The following is a 7,673-nucleotide window of genomic DNA, read 5'->3' as shown; positions in this document are numbered from 1 at the left end:
GGCATTATGGTGTACTGAAAACATCCCCATTTAGTCACAAAGTTCATCTTGCTTCTATATTTCGATGCAATTTTGATCTTATGGTACCAAAGAACCCATCAGTGAAGGAATACGCTTCCTGGCTACCTACATTATCCAATACCTCATCAGTGAATGAAGTGGGGAAAGGATCATGTATGCAAGAGTCATTCAGGTTCCTAAGATCTACACATATCCTTATTTCATCCTTCTTCTTCTTTTCCAGTACCACCATTGGGCTCACCCACTCAGATTCCTCTACGGGCTCAATGATGCATGCCATGAGCATCTTATCTAACTCTAAGTGGACCTTCTCCTTATACTTTGGATTGAGACGGTAAGGTCTTCACTTCACCAGCTTTGTGTTGGGTTTTAACATGATCTTCATAACACCCAGGTCTCCTATTATCGCCTTTAACTCCATAAACTAGGTAGGGAACAGATCCTGGTATTCGCAGAGAAATTCGGTGACCTTATCTACTGTTGCGTCATCCCAGTAATCTCCAATCTTTCCAAATTTGGGCTCCGTTTTCGTGCCAATTTTTATCTATTTAGTTTTCAGCGGCATGGTTATACCAGGATTCTCAATCTGCGGTCCCTTAACCTCATGGTGACCCTCGGTTTCAGGGATATTAATCTTTTGGGGGTCCTCTTCTTCTTCTTCAACAGTCATGTTATACCATTCCAGTGTGTGGCTTAGCTGAGGGGTCCAATTGGGGTGAATCAGATCCAAAGGATACTGCAGTACCCTAAAGATTGCTACTTTAACTTCTTGTAGTGCTTCATCAATATAGTCAAACACATCTTCAAAGATAAACGTCATAATGAACCTTCACGCAAAATATCCCATTCCTCTATGCCATGTCAGAGCTCTGTCTCCAAGTACCAGTTCATCGGGATGACATCCACGGTGTGACATAACAAGTGCACCCATTTATGTTGGGGCTCCGCTCCATAAGCCTTAGCCCATTTTACCAGGTGTTCATGCGAATCATCCTTTTCGTCATACTTGTCCATCATCCATACCTTTGGCTTCCCAAAGCGTATTCTCATCATTCTCGTATACCTGTTCCAATCATCAAAACTATCCTTATGCGTTCCCCACCTTCTTACAAGCGTAGCGCACAATGCCCAATGCAAAGCCTGGAAGTGCTGCTTCTCAGGTACTTCCCTCTCAAATGCACCCAAAAACACATCTACATTATTCAAGCCATCATAAGTGGGTAGATTTCTTACCTCTAACGACACACATCACGGCGACCAGGTCATCATGTTACAGCTTAGCGTAGTTACTTCATGTAGCCGATTCTTACAACGCTCTAATTCTTCATCTGAGTCTGAGGTGCAGGTACTCTCGCTCTCCCATTTAATTCTTCCATCTATCATCGAATTCACCCAATCTTGGTCTCGTTTTCTCATCTTATAAATTCAGTCCAAATCGTCATCACTCTCATAATCACGGACTGGTTCAGTATGGTGCGATCCTTCTGCAAGATCTAGGGGTACTACTACGTGAAGTGATTTCTTTTCAAATGTCATCTTCCGCTTTTTTAGGTTAATTACCCCATTCATGTCAGTAGCCCAATCAATGCCAAGGAGCACAGGGTAGGGGTTGTTGTCTTCCACTATTTCTATTACCTCAAAATCAGCCAATGCACTTGCGCCTTCAATATCTACTGCTACTCCCTGCAACTGTCCCATGTGGATGATCTTCTGTTGGTTTTCCATTCTTAACCAAATTGGATACCACTATAGCGTGGCTCTCCCCATTCGCTCCCAAGTCTACTTTGGAAAAATATTCACATCTAACCCCAGATCCAAAATAACTTGACCCATTTCGTATTCTCCTATCTACGTGGTGAGTCTCATCTCATGTCTTATCCTGGACTTATGCTTGCTAATCTTCTGTACCACACGCGGTTCACCTGGAGATTTTCATATAGGTCTCTAGAAAGGTCGTAAGCATAGAAGGGTCCATTTCTTCAACAGGTTTATCCCAGCTCTCTGAGGTAGAGGCCTCAGCAAAGCTCTTCTTTACTTCCATGAACATTTCGTACACACGCTCCAAATCAAATCCAACCTCCTTCTCTAGAGCTTTGCGAACACATGCGTTGTCTTCCGATTGTTTCCCCTTATCGTCACCTGTTGTAATTCCACTTTGCAGCACTATATTCAAGTTTGGATCTTCTTCACGAGGCTCATCCCTCATCATCTGTAGGTTCTGAGTTAGCTATGGGGGTAGCACCCCTTTTTCGTGTATCCCAACCAATGTATCCTAAATTTCCCTGGAAATTTATCAAACTTGCTATCATATAACAAAACCATATCATTTACCTTAAAGGTGCGCAGTCTAATGTGTCGATCATGCCACGCTTTTCCGTGCTTCTTTTGTACATATTGGTGAAATCCAGCCAAAATACTTTCTTCCGCAAGCTCGGCATGTGTGCGAGCCTCTCTTCTAAGGCTCCACGATCCGTCATACCCATGAATGTCACTATGCATAGACTAGGCATGATGTACTCCATTGGCATCACTGCTTCGACACCATATACAAGCCTAAAGGGTGTTTTTCCTGTCAATTTTTTTCACGTCGTTTGATAAGCCCATAGTATTGCGTGTACGTGTAGATCCCAATCATTTCGATAAGTATTGCAAACCTTTTTCATTGCATTCTCTAGAATTTTGTTGAATGCTTCCACCGTCCCATTAGCCTGTGGGTGATAAGGCATGCTCTTCTGGTGATATACCTGAAATTCCTCTATCAATGCGTTGATCATTTCGTTCAGAAAGTGTGTAGTGCAATCACTCACCAAGATCTTGGGACACCCGAATCAGGACAGTACATACTTGAAGAGAAACTTCGTAGTTGTAGTACTTGTGTAGTCCTTCCCAAGTTGTGCCTCTAGCCATTGAGTGAAATACTCAGTCACGCTGATAATGTATCGCACGCCTGTCTTCATTCCTTGAGGCTGAATTGGTCCCACAAAGTCTATTTCCCATTTCTCGAAAGGTTGCAATGTCATCTTCCGGTTCAGAGGTAGCTCATCTCTCCACGATTGGTTTCCAGTCATTTGACTCACGTCGCATGCCCTATAGTAGGCTTTTGAATCCTTATGGAGAGTTGGCCACCACAACCCTGCGCGTAGGATCTTCTGCGTGGTCGCCCTTCCTACGTAATGTCCTCCCACGACACCCACATCAGCATCTGCGAGGATACTACTTCTTGCAAATTCTAGTACATATGGTCATAATACTTCATCAAACACCATTTGTTCAAATGTCCCGAAATGAAAGAAAAGTCTATCGCGCGCAACACTAACTCCTTTTTCTACTGGGTGGTATAGCCTTCTGGGGTAGTTCTTCTCGTTGGGAAGTGTATGATGTCTTCAAAGTGACCATCTGTGACACGCACTGCAAAGAGCTATGTGTCAGGCAATCCTTCCTCCAAATTAGTGGGCTCCTCTCCCATTTCGATGTGCTACAAATGATCTGGTCCCGCGTTCAACTGTCCAGGGTTCACAATAACTTTGAAATCATATTCCTAGAACAATAACAACCACCTACAAATTCCCCCCCCCTCCAACATAGGCTTATTGACCAAGTATTTCAATGCAGAATGATTCGTACACATCTTAAAATGTCCACCCAACAAATAGTGTCTAAACTTCTGGAGCGCGTATACCATGGCTAGTCCTTCGCACTTAGTGGTGGAATATTGCTTCTCAGCCTTGGATAACTTCCTACTTGTGCATGCTATAGGATGGTCCAATTCTCCTTCACCGGCCTGTGTCAGTAATGCTCCCAGTGCTATACATGACGTGCATACATTTACTTGAAACTCCTTCTTCTAATCCCGGAAAACTAAAATCGGTGCAGTTACCATTTATTCTTTCATCCCATCCAAGCTTTTCTGACATTACTCGTTCCAATAGAACATGACATCATTTTTCAAAAACTTCTCCATAGGCACAGTGATCTGGGCATAACCCTTGACAAACTTTCTATAGTACCCAGTATGTCCCAACTTTGCACGCAACTATTTCACACTCCTTGGTGCCTCCAGGTTAATTATCGTTGTGATCATCACGGGGTCTACCATCAATCCCTGTCTGCATACCACATGCCCCACAAAATCCCAAATAGGACACAAAACAAACATTTCTTCAAGTTGAGCACGATCTAGTACCTTCGATAAGTCTCCAGCATCAAATGCAAACTTGCCACATGGAATTTTACCAACTCAAACACAATCCAATCATCAAAGTACACATCCAAAAAATTATGGATGAAGGCTTTGAATGCGGAAATGACTACGTGCAGAAAAATCACAGGTGCATTCTTTAGTCTGAAAGGCATTATGGTGTACTGAAAACATCCCCATTTAGTTGCGAAGGTCATCTTGCTTCTATCTTCTAGCGCGATTTTGATCTAATGGTACCAAAGAACCCATCAGTGAAGGAATATGCTTCCTGGCCACCTACATTATCCAATACCTCATCAATGAATGAAGTGGGGAAAGTATCATGCACGCAAGAGTCATTCAGGTTCCTAAGATCTACACATATCCTTATTTCATCCTTCTTCTTCTTTTCCAGTACCACCATTGGGCTCACCCACTCAGATTCCTCTACGGGCTCAACGATGCATGCCACGAGCATCTTATCTAACTCTAAGTGGACCTTCTCCTTATACTTTAGATTGAGACGGTAAGGTCTTTGCTTCACCGGCTTTGCGTCGGGTTTTAGCATGATCGTCATAACACCCAGGTCTCCTATTATCCTCATTAACTCCGTAAACATGGTAGGGAAAATCCTGGTATTCATAGAGGAATTTGGCGACCTTATCTACTGTTGCGTCATCCCAGTAATCTCTAATCTTTGTGAATTTGGGCTTCCTTTTCGTGCCAATGTTTATCTGTTTAGTTTTCAGTGGCACGGTTATATCAGGATTCTCAATCTATGGTCCCTTAACCTCGCAGTGACCCTCAGTTTCAGGGATATTAATCTTTCGATGGTCCTCTTCTTCTTCTTCAATAGTCATGTTATAGCATTCCAGCACATGGCTCAGCTGAGTGGTCCAATTGGGGTGAATCAGATCCAAAGGATCCTGCAGTACCCTAAAGATTGCTACTTTAACTTCTTGTAGCGCTTCATCAATATAGTCAAACACATCTTCGAAGATAAACGTCATAATGAACCCTTCATGCAAAATATCCCATTCCTCTGTGCCATGTCAGAGCTTTGTCTCCAAGTACCAGTTCATCGAAATGACATCCATGGTGTGACATAACAAGTGCACCCATTTAGGTTGGGGCTCTGCTCCATAAGCCTTAGCCCATTTGACCAGGTGTTCATGCGAATCATCCTTTCCGTCTAGAAAGGTCGTAAGCATAGAAGGGTCCATTTCTTCAACAGGTTTATCCCGACTCTCTGAGGTAGAGGCCTCAGCGAAGCTCTTCTTTGCTTCCATGAACATTTCACACACACACTCCAAATCAAATCCAACCTCCTTCTCTAGAGCTTTACGAACACATGTGTTGTCTTCTGATTGTTTCCCCTTATCGCCGCCTGTTGCAATTCCACTTTGCAGCACTATATTCAAGTTTGGATCTTCTTCACGAGGCTCAGCCCTCATCATCTGCAGGTTCTGAGTCAGCTGTGGGGTAGCACCCCTTTTTCGTGTATGCCAGCTAGTGCATCTTGAATTTCCCTAGAAATTTATCAAACTTGCCATCATATAAAAAAACCATATCATTTACCTTAAAGGTACGCAGTCTAATGTCTCGATCATGCCATGCTTTTCCGTGCTTCTTTTGTACCTGTTGGTGAAATCCAGCCAAAAAACTTTCTTCCTCAAGCTTAGCAAGCTGCGATAGCCTCTCTCTAGGGCTCCACGATCCGTCATACCCATGAATTTCACTATGCATAGACTAGGCATGATGTACTCCATTGGCATCACTGCTTCAACACCATATACAAGCCTAAAGGGTGTTTGTCCTTTCAACTTTTTGACGTCGTTCGATAAGCCCATAGTATTGAGGGTATGTGCAGATCCAAATCATTTCACTAAGCATTGAAAACCTTTTTCATTGCATTCTCCAGTATTTTGTTGAATGCTTCCACCGTCCCATTAGCCTGTGGGTGATAAGGCATGCTCTTCTGGTGATATACCTAAAATTTCTCTATCAGTGCGCCGATCATTTCATTCAGAAAGTGCGTACTGCAACCACTCACCAAAATCTTGGGACACCCAAATCGGGACAATACATACTCGAAGACAAACTTCGTAGTTGTCGTGCTGGTGTAGTCCTTCACAAGCTGTGCCTCCTCCCATTGAGTCAAATAATCAGTCACGGTGATAATGTACCACACGCCCCTCTTCTTTCTTTGAGGCTGAATTGGTCCCACAAATTCTATTTCCCATTTCTCGAAAGGTTGTAATGTCATCTGCGGGTTTAGAGGTAGCTCATCTCTCCGTGATGGCCTGCCAGTCCTTTGACTCACGTCACATGCCCTGCAGTAGGATTTCAAATCCTTATGGAGGGTTGGCCACCACAACCCTGCGCGTAGGATCTTCTACATGGTCGCCCTTCCTACATAATGTCCTCCCATGACACCCACATGAGCATCTACGAGGATACTACTTCTTTCAAACTATGGTACGTATCGTCATAATACTTCATCAAACCCCATTTGTACAGATGTCCCGTAATGAAAGAAAAGTCTATCACGCGCAACCCTAACTCCTTTTTCTACTGGGTGGTATAGCCTTCTGGGGCAGTTCTTCTCATCGGGAAGTGTATGATGTCTTCAAAGTGACCATCTGCGACGCGCACTGCAAAGAGCTGTGAGTCAGGCAATCCTTCCTCCAAATTAGTGGGCTCCTCTCCCATTTCGCTGCGCGACAGATGATCTAGTCCCACGTTCGACTGTCCAGGGTTCACAATAACTTCGAAATCATATTTCTAGAACAATAACAACCACCTACAAATTCCCCCCCCCCCCCAACATAGGCTTGTTGACCAAGTATTTCAATGCAGAATGATCTGTACACATCTTAAAATGTGCACCCAACAAATAATGTCTAAACTTCTGGAGCGCGTATACCATGGCTAGTCCTTCGCACTTAGTGGTGGAATATTGCTTCTCAGCCTTGGATAACTTCCTACTTGCGCATGCTATAGGATGGTCCAATTTTCCTTCCCCAACCTGTGTCAGTAATGCTCCCAGTGCTATACATGACGCGTATACATGTACATGAAACTCCTTCTTCCAATTCGGGAAAACTAAAATCGGTGCGGTGACCATTTTTTCTTTCATCCCATCCAAGCTTTTCTGACATTACTCGTTCCAATAGAACATGACATCATTTTTCAACAACTTCTCCATAGGCGTGATGATCTGGGCATAGCCCTTGACAAATTTTCTATAGTACCCAGTATGTCCCAACGTTGTGTGTAGCTATTTCACACTCCTTGGTGCCTCCAGGTTAATTATCATTGTGATCTTCACGAGGTCTACCATCAATCCCTATCTGCATACCACATGCCCCACCAAAATCCCAAACAGGACACAAAACAAACATTTCTTCAGGTTGAGTGCGATCTGGTACCTTCGATAAGTATTCAGCATCAAATGAAAACTTGCCACATGGAA

Source organism: Pinus tabuliformis, chromosome 1_1, assembly GCF_031772625.1.
Source record: "Pinus tabuliformis cultivar Carrire ecotype Pingquan chromosome 1_1, CPIR1, whole genome shotgun sequence".
Classification (NCBI taxonomy): domain Eukaryota; kingdom Viridiplantae; phylum Streptophyta; class Pinopsida; order Pinales; family Pinaceae; genus Pinus; species Pinus tabuliformis.
This window is presented reverse-complemented; position numbering follows the sequence as displayed.